The 20,508-nt window shown below is 44.5% G+C and overlaps 1 protein-coding gene across 2 annotated transcripts in view; it reads left to right on the top strand.

Annotated features, from left to right (window-relative positions):
- LOC142464949 (transmembrane protein 132B-like) overlaps nucleotides 1-20,508 on the top strand; it is a 286,810-nt gene that overhangs the window by 253,980 nt on the left and 12,322 nt on the right. The window contains exon 1 of one of the 2 annotated variants that reach the window (XM_075568708.1): nucleotides 11,690-12,113. The exons of the other annotated variant lie outside the window; for it this stretch is intronic. The gene's annotated coding sequence lies outside the window, so the exon portion shown is untranslated. Of the gene's footprint in view, nucleotides 1-11,689; nucleotides 12,114-20,508 lie in introns of those variants that run through there. 2 annotated transcript variants of the gene reach the window in all.

Here is a 20,508-nt window from a genome sequence, read left to right as displayed (position 1 = left end):
AGCAGCAATTGGGGAGCCCCATCAGACATCCGACTTTGGGGCGACACAGATGTACACATGTACGTGTGTGTGTGTGTGTGTGCATAAACACATTTGTGTGTATATAAACACATTAGTGTGTCTTTGTATGTGTATAAACACATTTATGTGTGTATATATGTATATGTATATATGTGTGTACATAAATAAATAAAGTGTAAATAAATATCAGCGCTTCTTGCGTAAACAAGATGGATATTAAACAGATCATACAAACAACGTTAACCCTTTCACTGCTAGAAGGACACAGAAAAGAAGCTTAGAGCTAGAAGCTGTTTCTTTTTACCAACTGAAATATGCAATGAGAATGATCACCAGGAATTACTTTGTAAAATATGTTATCAATTTGAGCAATAATGTAGATGATATAATACAGGCAGGTTACACAAATCTTAGAAGAGAATATAATTGTGCTAATTTGTACATTTAAACAGCTTTTTTAAGTTCAGACCAGATCTATCTGTTGTATAAAATAACCCCTGGCTTTCATTTTCTCTGTCCTTACAATTTCGGAGTGATTTTCATCGTTCTGCGACAGTGAACCAGCGACTGATCTTCTTTTGTATATTGTCAGACTAATACTCTGTCCTCCCACACAACTTCCCGGATAATCCTTCTCAAACCCAAAGAATACAGCTACGGTACAATCGGAGGCAATTAAAGGAGATTTCCAGCGGAAATTAAAATATTTCTACCAGCGGACAAATTGCCACTTGAAGCTCTGACATCATTTTAGCCTGTTTGGATTTTCATGCTTTTCTGACGGTGGAATTGCTCATTGTAGAGAGTTTGGATATCAAGATAGAAGACATTTCGCAAAACACGGAGGTGACACATTGTACTATGCTTGTAATAATACATGTACTTAGAGCCTCGATGCAACCCCCCTAACCCCCTAAAACATACCGCAACTAAAACAGACACACATGAAAAGGTCTCGAACAGTGCTCCCCCAACCAGTAAGTAACAATCCCTGCCACAGTGCCCCCCCCAACCAGTAAGTACCAAACCCTGCCACAGTGCTCCCCCAACCAGTAAGTAACAAACCCTGCCACAGTGCTCCCTCAACCAGTAAGTACCAAACTCTACCACAGTGCTCCCCCAACCAGTAAGTATCAAACCTTACCACAGTGCTCCCCCAACCAGTAAGTACCAAACCCTGCCACAGTGCTCCCCCAACCAGTAAGTACCAAACCGTGCCCCAGTGCTCCCCCAACCAGTAAATACCAATCCCTGCACAGTGCTCCCCCAACCAGTAAGTATCAAACGCTGCCACAGTGCTCCCCCAACCAGTAAGTACCAAACCCTGCCGCAGTGCCCCCCCCCAACCAGTAAGTACCAAACCCTGCCCCAGTGCTCCCCCAACGAGTAAGTACCAATCCCTGCCACAGTGCTCCCCCAACGAGTAAGTACCAATCCCTGCCACAGTGCTCCCCCAACCAGTAAGTACCAAACCCTGCCACAGTGCTCCCCCAACCAGTAAGTACCAAACCCTGCCACAGTGCCCCCCCCCAACCAGTAAGTACCAAACCGTGCCACAGTGCTCCCCCAACCAGTAAGTACCAAACCCTGCCACAGTGCTCCCCCAACCAGTAAGTACCAAACCCTGCCACAGTGCCCCCCCCCCAACCAGTAAGTACCAAACCCTGCCACAGTGCTCCCCCAACCAGTAAGTATCAAACGCTGCCACAGTGCTCCCCCAACCAGTAAGTACCAAACCCTGCCCCAGTGCTCCCCCAACGAGTAAGTACCAATCCCTGCCACAGTGCTCCCCCAACCAGTAAGTACCAAACCCTGCCACAGTGCTCCCCCAACCAGTAAGTACCAAACCGTGCCACAGTGCTCCCCCAACCAGTAAGTACCAATCCCTGCCACAGTGCTCCCTCAACCAGTAAGTACCAAACCTTACCACAGTGCTCCCCCAACCAGTAAGTACCAAACCCTGCCACAGTGCTCCCCCAACCAGTAAGTACCAAACCCTGCCACAGTGCTCCCCCAACCAGTAAGTACCAAACTGTGCCACAGTGCTCCCCCCAACCAGTAAGTACCAATCCCTGCCACAGTGCCCCCCCAACCAGTAAGTACCAAACCCTGCCACAGTGCCCCCCAACCCGTAAGTTTCAAACGCTGCCACAGTGCTCCCCCAACCAGTAAGTACCAAACCCTGCCCCAGTGCTCCCCCAACCAGTAAGTACCAAACCCTGCCACAGTGCTCCCCCAACCAGTAAGTACCAAACCCTGCCACAGTGCCCCCCCCAACCAGTAAGTACCAAACCCTGCCACAGTGCTCCCCAACCAGTAAGTACCAATCCCTGCCACAGTGCCCCCCCAACCAGTAAGTTTCAAACGCTGCCACAGTGCTCCCCCAACCAGTAAGTATCAAACGCTGCCACAGTGCCCCCCAACCAGTAAGTACCAAACCCTGCCACAGTGCCCCCCCAACCAGTAAGTACCAAACCCTGCCACAGTGCCCCCCCAACTAGTAAGTACCAAACCCTGCCCCAGTGCTCCCCCAACCAGTAAGTACCAAACCCTGCCACAGTGCTCCCCCAACCAGTAAGTACCAATCCCTGCCACAGTGCCCCCCCAACCAGTAAGTACCAAACCCTGCCACAGTGCCCCCCCCAACCAGTAAGTACCAAACCCTGCCACAGTGCCCCCCCAACCAGTAAGTTTCAAACGCTGCCACAGTGCCCCCCCAACCAGTAAGTACCAAACCGTGCCACAGTGGCCCCCCAAACAGTAAGTACCAATCCCTGCCACAGTGCCCCCCCCAACCAGTAAGTACCAAACCCTGCCACAGTGCCCCCCCCCAACCAGTAAGTTTCAAACGCTGCCACAGTGCCCCCCCAACCAGTAAATACCAATCCCTGCCACAGTGCCCCCCAACCAGTAAGTACCAAACCCTGCCACAGTGCTCCCCCAACCAGTAAGTTTCAAACGCTGCCACAGTGCTCCCCCAACCAGTAAGTACCAAACCGTGCCACAGTGCTACCCCAACCAGTAAGTACCAAACCGTACCACAGTGCTACCCCAACCAGTAAGTACCAAACCCTGCCACAGTGCCCCCCCAACTAGTAAGTACCAAACCGTGCCACAGTGCTACCCCAACCAGTAAATACCAATCCCTGCCACAGTGCCCCCCCCAACCAGTAAGTACCAAACCCTGCCACAGTGCTCCCCCAACCAGTAAATACCAAACCCTGCCACAGTGCCCCCCAACCAGTAAGTACCAAACCGTGCCACAGTGCTCCCCAACCAGTAAGTACCAAACCCTGCCCCAGTGCTCCCCCAACCAGTAAGTACCAAACCCTGCCACAGTGCTCCCCCAACTAGTAAGTACCAAACCCTGCCACAGTGCTCCCCCAACCAGTAAGTACCAAACTGCCCCAGTGCTCCCCCAACCAGTAAGTACCAAACCCTGCCACAGTGCTCCCCAACCAGTAAGTACCAATCCCTGCCACAGTGCCCCCCCAACCAGTAAGTACCAAACCCTGCCACAGTGCTCCCCCAACCAGTAAGTACCAAACCCTGCCACAGTGCTCCCCAACCAGTAAGTAACAAACCCTGCCACACTGCTCCCCAACCAGTAAGTACCAAACCCTGCCACAGTGCTACCCCAACCAGTAAGTACCAAACCCTGCCCCAGTGCTCCCCCAACCAGTAAGTACCAAACCCTGCCACAGTGCTCCCCCAACCAGTAAGTACCAAACCGTGCCACAGTGCCCCCCCAACCAGTAAGTACCAAACCCTGCCACAGTGCTCCCCCAACCAGTAAGTACCAAACCGTGCCACAGTGCCCCCCCAACCAGTAAGTACCAAACCGTGCCACAGTGCTACCCCAACCAGTAAGTACCAATCCCTGCCACAGTGCTCCCCCAACCAGTAAGTACCAAACCGTGCCACAGTGCTACCCCAACCAGTAAGTACCAAACCCTGCCACAGTGCACCCCCAACCAGTAAGTGCCAAACCCTGCCACAGTTCTCCCCCAACCAGTAAGTACCAAACCCTGCCCCAGTGCTCCCCCAACCAGTAAGTACCAAATCCTGCCACAGTGCTCCCCAACCAGTAAGTACCAATCCCTGCCACAGTGCTCCCCCAACCAGTAAGTAACAAACCCTGCCACAGTGCTCCCCAACCAGTAAGTACCAAACTCTGCCACAGTGCTCCCCAACCAGTAAGGCCAATGGAGCTCAACCATGGCCGGAAAAACCATGCCCCCAGCAGCCACGCACCACACATTCCCAGCCGCTCAGATAACTCAGCTGAGAGAATAGGCCCCTGGTACCCACAGCACCGTGAGCCCTGCCCACACGCCAATAAATACCACCACTAGACAATTACTCTAAACACAGAGCCCCGTCTGACAAGGATACCCCACTCTTAGCCACCAACCAGCAGTCTAGGACATTTGGTCATGGCCAAATGACCGCCGGCGCTTTGCTGCTACTCCCTCCACCAACGCCAGCCACTTCACTGCTAAGGTAAGTGCCTAAACACTCTACCCTAAATCATTACCCTAAATCTGCGCAATATGAACAAATTCATGTAAGTGCAGCAGTCCGACCATGCTGGGTGCTATGCGACGCACTTGGTAGCGCTACAGTGCAGCAGGATTTGGAGGAGACACATTTTTTTTATTTTTCTCATGACGGCCGCATCATGGGCGTGTCACTTGAACGTTTGAACCAATGAGGGCGAACCAGCCTGGTGACATCACAGCCATGCCTCCCCGTCGCACGCATCATCGGAGTCAACAGATCGCTGAGGCGAGAGGCGCGCCTACTTGAGCTCTGTCGCGCACTCACTATGGCCACAGCCTATGGCGCGGGGAGGGTCGTAACGAGGATCAGGAGTATAAGGGAGATGCAGGGTTGTATAAGGGGGCTGCAGGGTGGTATAAGAGGGTTTCCGGGGTAGAAGCAGGCATTCTGCGCCTGCAAAGAATTTCCCGCCCACACTCCCTCCCATGTTGGTTTGTATGATATATACAGTATGTATTTTTTTTTAATAGCTTGGATTTGTAGCATTGCACTACACTACATGAACTAGGGAAGGATACATTGTAACAATTCACGGACGATTGATCATTCCATATAGTTTGCTGTTAAAGTGACCGAACATATGTTTTATTTTTAATTAGTGGGTAGCAGGGGGTCTCCGGAGCTGAACCGCAGTAATTTCAGCTCCGGGTATGCCTTGCTCCCTGAGATACTTACCGGTGCCATTGACATTTAAACCGTAATTTTGATAGCCCCACAAGGCCCAGACAAAGCTACTACTGGCTCCCCCTACGGAGGTAAGTATCTCGGGAAGTAGCCGAAATTAACGCAGTTCAGCTCCGGAGACCCCCTGCTTCAAACCTAAAACAATTTTTTTTTAAAGGAAAGCAGAAGCGCTGCTTTAACATCAAACAATACTTTGTGTTCTCCAAGTCCAACTCCCTCTTACCTGGTCACGTGTCTAAAACCACCCACTGTAAATAATGTTCTCCCCTTTCTGCAAGACAACAGTTCCCAAGGATATCAAGTGTTTAGTTCATTCTTTATGCTACGGTTCACATCCAGCTGCGCAAGTTATCACAACAGCTCTTTAATGCCGTTTTATTATCTCCCTGGTGTTAAAGATCAGCCGCGCCGGCTATTTCAGAGAGTATTTTCTTATGGTCTGTGCCCAAAGTGGCGGTTGTGTTACCTGCCATATAAACACTTTCTGCTTCTAGGTTCACAAGGTTTATATCTGATCTATATCTATATATATAAGTGGGGAAGCACACCGCCTTATCATGTCATTAGTGCAATCTTTCAATGCCCAGGAGCTTGTGTCTTCTTTTTTTTTCTTTTATTGGCCTATGAAAAGATCAGAGTCAACAGATGTCCTATTTATTTCATGGCGTCGAGCCGTGTGACTCATTGCTGAACTTGGTTGGGGAGCACATTCAGCTGAAAGTTGACTGGTTCAGTAAGTGGTACTTGTTACCACTGGTAACACATTATTTATACATTTACATTTATTTTAAAGATGCTTTATTTTTGGGGGGAGTTCATCATTTACTGTATTCTATAGAAAAATCATAAATATTTTCTATAGTTATTACACTACAGCATGATCGTACTACAGGGTTTCAGGAGAGGTGTGCTCTAGTGCAATCTGGCTTAGTACAGCTACTTTTAAATTGGCTAACCCGGGGACGGGGGGGGGGGGGGGAGAGGGGAGCAACTCTAATCCTTAAGAGCCACCAACCGGTCAGGTTTTAAGGATACCCCTGCTTCAGCACAGGTGGTGCAGTCTTTGACTGAGCAACTGATTGAGCCACCTGTGCTGAATCGGGGATATCCCTAATACCGGGCCTGTTGCTGGCCCTTGCCGACTGGAATTGGCCATCCCTGGACTAACCAGCAATTTTATGAAATCCTGATATATATACAGTACTCTGTAGGTGATTGCTGAACCACAGTAACCTGGGAGCTTCTATTATCGGTTCTCATGCGTCTTTCTGACAGTAGCACTTTATATTTAGGATACTGTTTAACTTCATCTGAAAATAAATGTGTTGAACTGTAGAATGATACGAAGTATCTATACACCCTGTACCATGGGGGCTGGAAGTACGAGGTGGGAGGGGGGCACTGTAGCCCCCACCCTGATTTTATACACCTTTACAGAATGGTTGTGTATGCACTGTATGTTGCTGATTTTGTATGTACAGTACCTCGTACCCTAGCCAAAAAATAGTCCCTGCATTGTGCCCTTCCATTCCCTGTTAACTCTCTGCAGCATCTACCTCATTGGGTCTGCATGTTCTGTTTAACCCTTCCTCTGCCAGTGCCTTGCAGTGCCCCCTGGCAGTGAAAGGGTTAGGAAGCTTCCAGCCTTTTAACCAGCGTTGTTTAGCCATATTTCCCGTGGCTTTATAAAAGCAGTATGTTTATTTTTCAGAGGTCACTACATACTGCCTTTTTTCCCCCGTGGCAGCTTAAATAAAAACTGCCACCTCCTGCCATGAAGCAAACCTCTAAATGATTCAGGCGAGGCCCGTTTATTTAGGATCAATAGGTGCGTAGATATGCTCTGAATTGACTGTGTGTTCATTGGAAAAACCACTGACCCCTCGCCACCGAGGTTCAGAGGCTGAGTCCTGTTAAACAACACAAAGCAGCAAATGAAAGAAAAGTAAACATCTGACTGCCTCTGGAGTGGTCCTTCTTTTTTTCAAGGGAAATCAATCGGGCTACACATGTGACTTACATAAAACATGAGCCACTAACCGGGCTTGGAGATGCTGCAGACCCGGCTCAGGTGCTTACAGCCTGACATCAAAGTTGCATGGTGCAGAACATGGAGTAACCTCTTCACCCTCTTCAATGTCGAAGGGATGTTCAAGTAACAAAGAAGTCAAAAGACTCTTTACTTCTACAAACGTACACTGGCGATCTCTCTCTGTGTTCATATCTGGGGCATCATTTGAAATATCTCACACTTTTTATTTTCGCAGACCACTTAAACGGTGCTAATAAAAGACTACTGTATATATATATATATTATATATATATAATAGACGATACCGTTCTGTGGCTAACGAAATGCTTTTATTTGTGTGAGCTTTCGAGATACACTGATCTCTTCTTCCGACGGTGTTATAATGAGTAAAGCAAGCAACGGTTTTACTTAAAATCAGTGCATCTTGGAATGTTATCTGTGACTGAAACCTATCCATCCCCCCTGTGCTGTATGCGATTTATGACTTGAGGTGTTAAATAGTCCCTGAATGTTAGTGATGTAAGAGTGTGTATGTGTGTGTGTGTGTAAATATAAATGTATAAAGCGCCCACAGTGTATACAGCACTTTACAAAAGGTGTGAGTGGCGTGGGAGTATATATCAATGGTGTGGGTAGGTGTGGAAATGTAAGAGGGTGTTGCATTACTAAAAGTGTGTGTAGATACTATGTGGTCCCTATTGGTATATAGGGATGGAATTACATAGAGTATTTGTATGTGTAAGAGACAGCTGTGTGTGCATACATATAGCACAGTATGTATAGACATGGCCTTTAGCAGTCATGGGAATAGAGTTCTCTTGTGGCAGTAGTGACTCATGAAACTGCGGTCTCGGTTTAGGCCACCGCTAAGTGTCCCGAACTGTTGCATCAATTTGTATTCATGCAGCCGTATCTCTTTGTGTGTTCTAAGATTACCTTTGAGTATGGCCACCTTCAGATCGTTCCTCTTATCGCCAGAGTCGTAGAAATGTTCGCCAACAGGGCTGTCTCTTGTTCCGCTTGTGATGCGGTGGCGATGCAGATTCATTCTCTTGTTTAGCCCCTGTCCCGTCTCACCTATGTAGCAGCAGCCCCCCTGGGCATTTCACGCACATGAGTGAGAGAGTGAGAGAGAGAGATGTACCATGTTAGCCGAGTTTAATAATCAAAAATGAATAGACGATACCGTTCTTTGACTAATGAAATGCTTTTATTTGTGTGAGCTTTTGAGATACACTGATCTCTTCTTCCGGCGGTGTTACAATGGATATAGCAAGAAAGGGTTTTACTTAAAAACAGTGCATCCTAGAATGTATCTGTATCTGTGACTAAACAGAATATAAACATGATATTTGCCCTGCCCTGAGGAAGGTCCCTGTGAAGACCGAAACGTTGGTCTTGTTTGTGCTGCTGTCTACTTTGAATACAGGTTTTTTCATCTACCACTGAGTGCTGTCCTTTGTTTACTCTTGTTGAGTTGACTACCGTTTTCTATTTTAGCCCTATATATATATTAAGTGCTGGATGTTGATTTAAAAAGCAGCTGCTCCCATGCTCCCTTCAGCACAGGTACACTGGCAGTGACAGAGATGACACTGTTGTAAAATACTACAGAGAAGAAAAATAGCATAAATGAATTGCATGCAGAGACTGAAAATGAGTGCACAATGTCATGCAGTTGCAGGCGAGCAGCCAACCCTGTCATCATGAAATGTTCTCGGTTCCTGACTTTACTGACGCACACATCCTGACACACCTGCAATTGACAATACTCCCTTGTCTAGCCAGAAATGTACAAAAAAAAGAGAAATCGTACCGGAGTGGAGCTAGTAGGCACCATCTTTGTCACACCATATTTCAAGGAAGAAGAGCTAGAAAATCTGTGGAAAATGTTTAAGTTAACCTGGGACAGTCTTGAATTAAGAAAATCAGTTTATTAAGTTGTGTACAGTATGTGAATATTCATAACAAAGGAGGGAGAGGGAGGAGGGGAATGATACATTTTATTGGACTTACAATAATTGATGTTACAAGCTTTCCAACCTCTGAGGGTCCTTCATCAGGCAACTACTTCTTGGTCCAATAAAAGGTATTATACCCCCTCCTCCCTCTTCCTCCTTTGTTACTACATGTAAGAAAGGACCAGCATGGTTCCCCACCCTTCTACGCTTCCTACGTGAATATTAACAATTTGGTACATGTTGAGACCTCTTACTTGCTCGAATTGGACACACATGAAAGGGTTTAATATTTGCATGCTACATGTATATGGATTTTTACATAGGCTTTACAGACCACACACATGTCTTCTCTAGATATTACGTGATAGGAGTATTAGACCGAACCATGTATCAAAGCAGGACAAGTTTTCATTGTTCATTTGTATGCGCACACAGTGTACAAACAATTGTTGCAAAAGAAACGGAGGGAGACCGGGATTAAAAAAAGGGGGTTGCGATAAATGGTCTTTAGAACAGTTTGTAGAAAGTGGCTGTGTGGTAGGAGGAGGAGGCAACTGAAAGGCAGACGAAATCGTTACAAGGTAGATGAGGTTCAACCTATGCTAAAGTTAGATGACAGATCATATATCTGTATTTACAGTATTTTGATCCAGAGGAAGGAAGGAAGAAACATAAAACCCCTCGGGTATCCAATGATGTCTCATAAGGGGAAAATAAATTCCTTCCTGACTCCAAAAATTTGCAATCAGATTACTCCCTGGTTTAACATCCTTCCCATGTTTACTTGTTTGGTATATCCCTGTATACCGTTCCTTTCTAAAAAGATGTCCAACCTTTTTTTTGGAAGATAGCTATTGTATCTGCCATCACTGTCTCCATGGGTAATGAATTGCACATTTTAACTGCCCTTACTGTAAAGAACCCTTTCCTTTGTTGCTGGGGAAATCTCCTTTCCTTCAACCTTAAAGCAGCAATCCAGGCTGCCGCTCACCTCCCCACCCACCCCCCCTTAATATGTGCATCAATACAATCCACACAATGATAGCTAATTTGCTGATTGATCCATTCTCCTGGGATCGATCAGTGAAAATTCAGATTGGGTGTTCACTAAATGGCTGTCAGTGCAGGAGAAGAGGACAAAAGATGCAAAGTTCTGTGGGGAGGATCATGTGACCAGGCAGTCACTAGATACAATTGGTGCAATGCTAGAGAGAGGGCAGGGCCCCAAAAGGGGTGTGCCAGAGCCTGTTTCAGAAGAGCAAGGGGATGTGACTTTGTAAATGGTTGCTATAGAAACTAAAAATGCTTGTTACATTATAATATACAAAAAATGTCATTCAGACATGTTTTAAAAAAAAATGCTACAAGTATTTTCTCATAGTACAGAACTGATTTATTCACAAAACATACATGCAGGATATTTATTGGACTGCAGCTTTAAGGGATGTGTTGTTTGTACTGCCCTTGGCATGAATGTCACAGAACAAGTGCACAATCCAGGTTTTTATTTAACTTGGCTGTCAGCTCCATAAAACCTATAGTGCATCTTCTTCTAATACGTATGGCTGTGTGGCGCTCTTATCAGTGTATCCTACATTATTTGTCTGTAAGTTCCGAGAACATGGTTGGTCCTAAATAAAAACTAAATATTAATAGTAATAATTTTGGTTCACAGCAAACAAACACTCCGTGTATCGCCATAATGAATGTTAATATATTTTGGAAGGAAGGTGGTTCCACTAGACAACATCAAAGCAGTTATGTTAGTATAGTGTATTGACTCTTAGTTTTTTTATTGAAACAGAAAAAGGGGTTAAAGTCCAAACTCGCACACTACCAGGCTAGATCTTTATGAAGAACAGAATCATTTAAGGGAGAGTGGTGGCAGGACCGATGAATCCTATTTATTTATGCCTTTTTGCTACATTCCTTATGGGAAAGTGATAAAACCCTGCTGCACTTAAGCTCCTGTTTGGCATAAAACATGATACATTGTAGTTCAAACGGTAATTGTTGCTGCATTCTCTTGAAGTTCCAGTCTGACAGCCCTTATAATGATAATTTGTTGACTATACAGGTCTTTTCCATGATTCAGGTTATTTATATTGTTTTTGCAGACTTTTTATTCTTCCGTTTTATTGCTTTGCCAGTTTAACACTGCTTGCACTGTATGATATGTAACAATGATAAAATATATATGTAGCCATGTAACCTCTGGCTAATGAATTCTCTGCCTAGCACGTAAGTCCTGGTACCAACGCTGGCAGTGTTAGGGTTAAATCTGCCCCTGCTTTAGTAAACAACTCCCTTGAGTGACATGGGGGGTGGGCCTAAGGCCTGAGTACTGCCCTATCAGGGGCTCAGTCCTAGGACCCTCCCCTGGCTACAAAAGGGGCTGCAGCCTAAATTTAGTTCTGTCTGTGCAGAGTTGGAAGTGTGGAGCCAGAGCTCTGGACCACCTTCCTTCCCCTCTCTCAGGGGAGTGGGATCAGTTACCCCATACTCCACCGTGGAGTATGAGAGTCAAGGATAGACCCTTGGGGCCTCAAGCCCCGGGGGTTGAGTCCAGGGACCAAAGTAAAGAGTATGCTGTGATGTATGCTGTGTACTTGCTGCAATAAAGAAATGTTACTTGTTTTATACTCCTGCCTGAGGCTGCAGTTTCTTCAGGGAGAGAGTGAGTGTTTTCCACAAGGGACTGCACCTATAACTATAGGCCCAGTGGGAATGGAGGCGCTGCAACAGCGAGCGAAGAGCTGTCAAGATCCCTAAAAGCCCGTCCTGGTAATCCCCACTACCACTGGCGGATGCTCAGAGCCTCCTGTGAGCCCTACAGGTAGCACCAACACTAGGTAACAGCAGTGATTCTCCCTTAGGGTGGGGGAACATGGGTTACTCACACACACATTTATTTGTCTCCTTGTCGATAGATCCTCTAGACAGGAGTGGCCAACTCCAGTCCTCAAGGGCCACCAACAGGTCAGGTTTTATGTATATCCCTGCTTCAGCACAGGTGGCTCACTTGTCAACTTGTTGTTAAAACCTGACCTGTTGGTTGCCCTTGAGGACTGGAGTTGGCCACTCCTGTGTAGACTGTACGCTCCCAGGAGCAAGGCCCTCATTACCTCTCGGTATCTGTTTGTGCATGTTTGTTCTTATTCGTATTTGTACGCAACTAATGTATTTATGTAATTATCACATCTCTGCACCCAGATGGCACAGCGGCATAAGTTGGCGCTTTAAAAGTACGCGATAATAATAGGTCTGCCTTGTTTTAACAGAATGACATCACTGCGGTTGAAGTGATATTATTCTGGAATGTATCTAGGCACATTGTTGTAGTGAAACCTGGCTACTGCATATCCTGTATAATAAAACGTTACTGCTTTTATACAGATTCATTATCGCTGTAATGTGTAGGACAAATACGGAAATAATTCAAAGGTGTTATTGCACATCATATTTCATACAGTTGAAAATGTTCGATATACTCCAATCTGATCATAAACTTGATTTTATCTAGTTTTCTGTATGACTTATATGGCACAACTCTATACAACACGTATATAGTGACATAGTAGATGAGGTTGAAAAAAAACATGCGTCCATCAAGTTCAACCTATGCTAAATGTAGACGAGAGATACTTTATCCTATATCCGTACTAACAGTATACCCCGCATTAAAGTACGCAATGGGACCGGAGCATGTATGTAAAGCGAAAATGTACTTAAAGTGAAGCATTACCTTTTTCCCACTTATCGATGCGTGTGCTGTACTGCAATCGTCATATACGTGCATAACTGATGTAAATAACGCATTTGTAACAGGCTCTATAGTCTCCCCGCTTGTGCTCAGTTTTGGAACAGGTAGGAAGCCGGTATTGCTGTTCAGGACGTGCTGACAGGCGCATGCGCGAGCTGCTGTTTGCCTACTGGGCGATATGTCCTTACTCGCGAGTGTACTTAAAGTGAGTGTCCTTAAAGCGGGGTATGCCTGTATTGATCCAGAGGAAGGCAAACAAAAAAACCCCAGTGAAATATCATCTAATGATGTCTCATAAGGGGGAAAATAAATTCCTTCCTGACTCCAATATACCGATTGAAAAAAGCTGATGGAAAAGTTGTAACCGTGATAATCATTGAAATGGACCACATAACCCTTCTCTACGGATTCATTGCCCCCCGAGAAAAACCTGCCTTCATAATAGTACCGTGAATTGATAAAGCCATTTTTAGATAACCTAATGAAGCCATCTACATGAATATAATGTCATCACCTGTTTTTAGAGATGCAGAGTTCGCTTCATTGAAACATCATTATTGTCTCTAATTGTGCCTAATTGTACAATTGCTAAAAGCTAATTGCTTTTAAGAAATCGCTGCAAATGTGACTCGTCAAATTGATGTGTCAAGATAATAACTTGGAAAGCACGGGAGAAAAAATTACCACGGTTTTAATTGCCACTTGTACGGTATGTTATTTTGGATAGGAATTAATTGGGAACTCCTGGGCAGCACGGGTTCTTGTACAGTAGCTAAGTTATGGTGGGTAGAAAATGAAGTGACAAAAACCATCTACCGTGCACAGTAAATAAAAATATCACTTGTGAGCACATTCACGTCCCAGACCGGTCTGTAACCAGGGGTGTGGCTATAACTCGGGGACACATTCTCTAGCGGCTGCGCATGCGCCATCGACTTTTTTCCTACAGCGCAAGCGAGATCGGCTTTTTTTTCCTTCCTACTGTGCATGTGCGATCGACATTTGCCTACTGCGCATGCGTGATCGGCACTTGCCTACCACACCTACACGATCGGCATGTTGCCAGTCGCTCAGGTGCATGCGTGCACGAGCAGCTGGCAAGTGCCGATCGCACATGCGCGGTAGGCAAGCGCAGATTGCACATACGTAGTATGAAAAACAGCCGATCGTGCATGCGCAGTAGGGGAAAAAACGATTGCGCATGCGCAGTTGGCAAGTGCCAGTCGCGCATGCTTGGCCAAACAATGCAAACATTTTGCCCAGGAACCCGCGCATACTTTGCTACGCCACTGTCTGCAACTCTGCTTTAGACCATTCTCTCTTAGCATACAATGCTTCCACTGCAGCTAGGTACTCTGGGAATTGACATGGAAATTAGCAAAAGGTGACACTGTGTGCTCATTTGCATGTAATTTCCCACAATACCTAGCTGCAGTGGAAGCATTGTATGCTAGGAGATAATGGGGAAAAGCAGCGTTGAGACATGTGAATGTGCTCACAAGTGATATTTTTGTCTGCCGAGGAGATCGGCTACCGGCACCTAATTCGCAGGTAAGTATTTCCGGAAGCAGGGGGTCCCCGAGACTGAAATGAACGTGGTTCAGCTCCAGAACCCCCCTGCTTCAGCCCTATACAAAATAAAATATTAAAATTTGCACACAAAAATAATCAGCCGCCTTGGGTTGCCTCCTTGATAACATATTTCATATAATTTGGCACAATTACACTGTGTCCATATACTGAGACGTGAATGTGCTCACACGTGATATGCCCAGGACATTCTTGAAAACAAGAGGTAACTCTCAATGTATTATGTCCTGGTAAAATATTTTATAAATAAAAACGTTATTACACTGTTCCCTTTGGACACGACAGCAGACGAGGGAAGATTTGGCCTCTTATTTTGGTTCTGTTTGCCATAGATTTCTGTTTTTGTTATGGTTGCACAATATTTACGCTCGAGTTCTTCAATTCATGTCGCCCGAGTAAGGAAATGCAGAGGAAAAAAAAGAAGAAGATAAGAAACTGCAATATTTAAATTGTAAATGGCTTTCATGTTCTCTGCCGGAGAGAGAAATAAAATCTTTTCCATTTTCAGAATACATAGGAACAAACGTGTTATCTTGAGGGAACTGATTGAAAATTGTTTTAATCAGTTTTTTTGGGACATGTTCCCCTTGCGGTTCCTGATTATTTTGGAGTACAAGATTTGAATTCTAAATAAGACTTTACATCAATGGAATGCTGGGCACAATAACAATTAATGAAGCACAGCGTGTTCCCCTAAACATGTAATTGAAAACCAGTGACCATAACATACGAGCAGAAATATGCTTGGCAAGAAACAGGACCATGTAGAGAAACAGGTTAGTGACATAAAAGGTTACACTTTATATCCAGTAAAAGTGAATGATGCAAGTTAACCGACCTTTTTAGTGAGTAATGAGAGCAGTGGTTTCCAACCTTTTTTATTTTGGTTAAGGAAACCCAAGTGAAATTCTGAGGAACCCCCAACCATCTCTAATAGCACCTCTGTGATCAGATGCATTGTAAATTCTTCTGTAGTTTATCCAATTTTCAAATGACCAGAGAATTGCAGGGAACCCTTTAGGGATGCCCAGGGATCCCAAGGGTTCCTTGGAACCCTGGTCGAAAAACACTGAATTAGAGGCATTTGATTATACAGTGTAAATATATTCAGATCAAGTTAAGGCATCTTGAATTTGGAGGAACTCTTTTTTGAACCTCTGTGGCCCTTGTGACCGTGAACAAGTTTATTGAACTCTCTTCCCCGAATGGTTGGGGGGGTTATTCATTAAACTGCAATAGTGTCAATGGGGACCTATTGCAGGAAAACTCCCATTGAAATGAATTAACTTTGAATCACTAACCGTAGTCATTATTGTTTTGTTTCTCGCTGCCTTCAATCCAGGAACAATTAGTTTGAGATGTATTTCTTATTTTCATGTGGCAGATAAATAGGCTTTAGCATTATTTTACTATGTTATAATATTTTACTACTTAGCCCATCTGACATGGGAAATGCCATCACGAACGTCCATGATGCTTCATGCCGATGTTAGTAATTGTCACGGGAGACCAATGCTTTTAACACCAAAATACCCAGATCCTTTGATTGAGCAAAGCAAGAGATAAAATAAATTGTAATTTATTTACAGAATGAACATACACAGCTTGATTTACAATTGCAACGAAAAATACACTTACTAGTTACGATGTTAAGTCTTGTTACAGCATGGATCTTTCACTGCATGATACATCTTAGGGGAATCTCCTTCCTGATGGGCTGCACAGGTTCTTATAGGGTTAACATTCCTATCTTTAAACTCTGCAGCCAACCTGTGCGTGGGAACCAAATATTCCCACCTATCCCAGAGCTGCCAGTCCTGGGTAGCCTGGCACTGGGAGCTTCAGCATAGCAACTGGGCATGTGCGAAAAACACAGTCTTTTCCCCACTTGTCATGCCAGACCCCCGGCCGGCTCAGTGCCTAAAAGTCTGGCCAGAGCAACAATATGCCAGGGTGGTTTTGAAATTCTCTTCCTTGCTAACCAACGGTTTAACACCTCCATATCCAGGGCTGCCTTTGAAACTGGTCCTTTGAAGCTTAGAGGGCGGAGTAGCTCCCTCTGTTTCCTATGCAATGGATTTTTATCCATACTGAATGACTGCCTCTGATCATTAATTTAATAAAAATCTAAACCTTGGGGACATTTATTGATCAAATTTGTTATATACCTTTATAAAAATTGCGCTATAACTTTTTTAATGATTTTACCTGACCAGCGCTCACAGCAAATCTCAGCGTGCTAGGACCTTCCTAGCAGGATCTAGCTAAAATCCGTTCGCTGTGCTGCGGGCTGCTGTGTTTTTAAACCATTTTTTCTTTGCGCGGTTACAGGGAAACACTGCTACAGTAATACATTTCATAGTTAGACACACCATGATTCTCGCCACCTTATACCTGGTGGGAGACACACATACATGTTTATTGAATGCACAGTGATTTCGCCATTACTGGGCTGCAGAGCTGACAATCTACATTTTCCCAATATGGCTCAGGGGCCCCCAGCCAGGCCAAATACCTTTATTAATGGCTGGGGTACCCCCTCACCGTCACGGTAATTAGCTACTGTAGGCACGCACTAAAAAAAATCTGGATGCCTCCATATCAGGCAGAACAAGCAGCCAAAGAAATAAAACAATAGCAGAGCCACTGAAAAGACAGTATAGTGATGTATTGCTCTCTCTAGAACTGTACTGTATATCCAATCTTAAAGCCCAAATCTTAAAGCTGCAGTTCAAGCTGCCGTTTAAATAATAATAATAATTTATTTCCCCATTCAATATGTGTATCAATACAATCTGCGCACTGACAAGTGATTAGCTAAGCTGCAGATCGATCCGTTCTCCTGTAATCGATCGCTTGCTCAAGGTTATTTAATTCAGCTCTTGCACAGCATTCTGGGCAATGTAGTCCAGCATTATTATGTGACTGGGCAGTTACTAGATACAATTGGTGCACTGCTAGAGCGAGAGCAGGTCTCAAGAGCCAGAGCCTATCAGAAGGGGAAGGGGGCTGTCACTTTGGAAATGCTTCCTACATTAGAAACATCAAAAATGTATTTAAAACATTTTTTTTTTAAATTTTAAATGCTACAAGTATTTTCTCATGGTACAGAACGGATTTATTATAAAAAACACACATGTAAGATATTGCTTAAACTGCTGCTTTAAGACTTTAGTTTTGTTGTTCTTCTAAGCTCTCTCAATTTCTTAAATTCATAGAGCATATATATATATATATATATATATATATATATATATTTTTTTTTTTTTAAAGTTAACTTTCTTTTTAAAACATTTCTGGAGACAAATCACCTGCAATTCTCCAAGGTATTGTATGTTATGTTAGTTGTTGATAAAAAGGAGAAACCTGCGTGGGTTGTTTTTTTAAAAGACAATCTGCTTATAACATAGGAAACACAGAGAAAGGTGAAAAATCACTGTGTTTCTTGTTCTTTACAATATTGCATTTTATACACGTTGTGCTTCGATGCAGAAATGAAAGACAAATAATGAAGCCATGATCTGAAATGGGGTGTGAATATCATAGTTCTCAAAAACACAAGAGATGCATTCTAAATAACTACAGCACGGTAACTAATGTACATTTGTTAAATGCATATGGTAAGCAGGAGAATGACCCATCCACAAAGGCCAGAGATTATCAAAGCGCTATGCAGTTTAATCTCCCCCGCTCTGGCGGTAACTGGCCACCAAGTCAATAGCAGTTGCCACCAGAATGGGTACGATACATCACGCTTTGATAAATCCCAGCCTAAAAATACAGGCTACGCTTTCAAAGGTTCATTCCAGGCGCACACCACTGTTTGAAGGCTCAGTTTTTGTTAATATACAGGAAGGCTCCGCTTCTCGGCGCCCCGCTTTTCGGCGATCTGCCGATACGGCGGTACCGAGAAGGAGGCCGCCATTGTTGCGCATGCGCAGAACGGGCCGGTCCAAAGTCGCGCATGCGCAGAGCGGGCAATTCCGATGTCGCGCATTGCGCAGACCGGGCCAGTCCGGGGTCGCGCATGCGCAGAATGAGGGGCTTTGCCGAAGTTGCGCATGCGTAGAACGGCGCATTGCCGGTCTGCGCATGCGCACATAACGAAAATCGCTGGATCCGCTTTCCGGCGATTTTCGCATTCCGGCGGGGTCCTTGGAACGGAACCCGTCGCATGACTGGGGCCCTGTTGTAATCCGGGAGTGCTGACCCTATTTTTTTTCCAGATCAGTTCAGTGCTTTTAAGTTTTGTAATGGAAGCTTAAAATTATATTGGTGGCTACTTTGTAATATACATGTGGAGCCTTATTTAGAAACCGGTACTGAACAATAAGGCACCTTGCACCATCCATGTGAAAGATCTATAAGCTACCCTATGGCTTAGCACTGTTTAGTAAATCTGAGCCATTACCACTGAATATTTTTAAAGCCACTTCAAATGGGAATTCCTGAAACACATTATACAGAATTTAAGAAAATATGCCTGTATATCTTTATTTATATAGCGCCCACAGTGTACTAATGCAGTAAAGGGAATTATAATACAATAAGCGCAACAAAGTCAGCCAATAGGACAGGAAATCCCTGCCCCGGAGAGCTTACAATCTAAGTGGCATGTTGGGAGATGTACAGAGACAGCCGGTGCAGTAGATGGCAGTGCTTGGCAGGAGTGACTGTGGGATAATAGCCACAAGCCATTGGGACGCTTCATGTAAGAGGTGGGGTTTCAGGTTAATATTTTTAAGTGGCTTTAGTTGTTCAGTGATAATAGCCCAAGATAATGATATCTATCTTTATAAACTTGAAAATCATTGTACATGGAGAGAAAAAAATAAAATAAATGGAAACATTGTCCCAAAACGCTTTGTTCATCCAAAAATCAACTACTTTTCATATACTAAAATTAGGGCAAAAGGCTTGAATTTGAGTTACTTTTATTTAGCTTACAGTTGTAATTATTTGTCACCACATTCCACTCTTCATTATACATGCTTGATATTCATTTTGACAAAGATCCCTAGACATTACCGACTTGATTTACAATTTCAGCCACTCTGTCTCTGAATGGTTATGATTAATGTGCTTAAAAATGTCAAGAGACATTTATGACACATTATGAGACGGGAATGAGCGGGATGCTAATGTGGCTGGGTCTAGGAATATGTGTGTTGGTTTTATCACCCATCTGCTACTTTCTAGGGATTAAAGGGAGCAGCTCTGTGCTGGCCCTTTCGTTACTTAAAAGGAGCACAAACCCACACTTTATCATAAAGCCAATAAAAAAGGGAAAAAGCTGCTGAAATAATAATAATAAATCAGCCATTAATATATCTCGGCCAAAAATACTCCTACAACTAGAGAGAATAAATTCAAAGAATGAATACAAAATAGTCATCACCTCTGAAACAACATGTCTTATAGAACGTCTTCTAATACTCCCAAAATTCTGTTGCACTGATGGAGAGAATCCCTTGGAGGTGCCATGTGGTCCTGCACTTCCAGTCGAATGGAAGTGGTCCAAGAAATCTCCATGGTGTAGTCAATGATGCATTTTAATCTGTCACACAAACCTCACCAAGTGTCGGGGCAGCTACTGCAGGGCTGGAGTCCAGTTGCTGGAATGGGCTCTCCCGCAGGTAGCAGTGATTTGTGGTCAGAGGTAGGTAGTGATGGTCAGTGGACAGGTAAAGGTCAGAGGCAGGTAGGTAGTTAAATACGACTTAGGTCTGGAACACGAAGAGGGAGCGATAGCAACATGAGGTGCGGCGAGCTTGATTACTGAAGTAAGTCTCAATAAACAGGCATGGAGGAACAGGAAGAGGAGGTTTATAAAGGCTGGCTGCAGGTAGGAAGCAGATGCCAGCGATGAGACAATCAGCAGACTCGGACAGTTC

The sequence above is a fragment of the Ascaphus truei genome, chromosome 13, assembly GCF_040206685.1.
Source record: "Ascaphus truei isolate aAscTru1 chromosome 13, aAscTru1.hap1, whole genome shotgun sequence".
In the NCBI taxonomy this organism is placed as follows: Eukaryota; Metazoa; Chordata; class Amphibia; order Anura; family Ascaphidae; genus Ascaphus; species Ascaphus truei.
The sequence above is the reverse complement of the archived record's forward strand: the minus strand, read 5'-3'. Positions and strand labels throughout refer to the sequence as shown.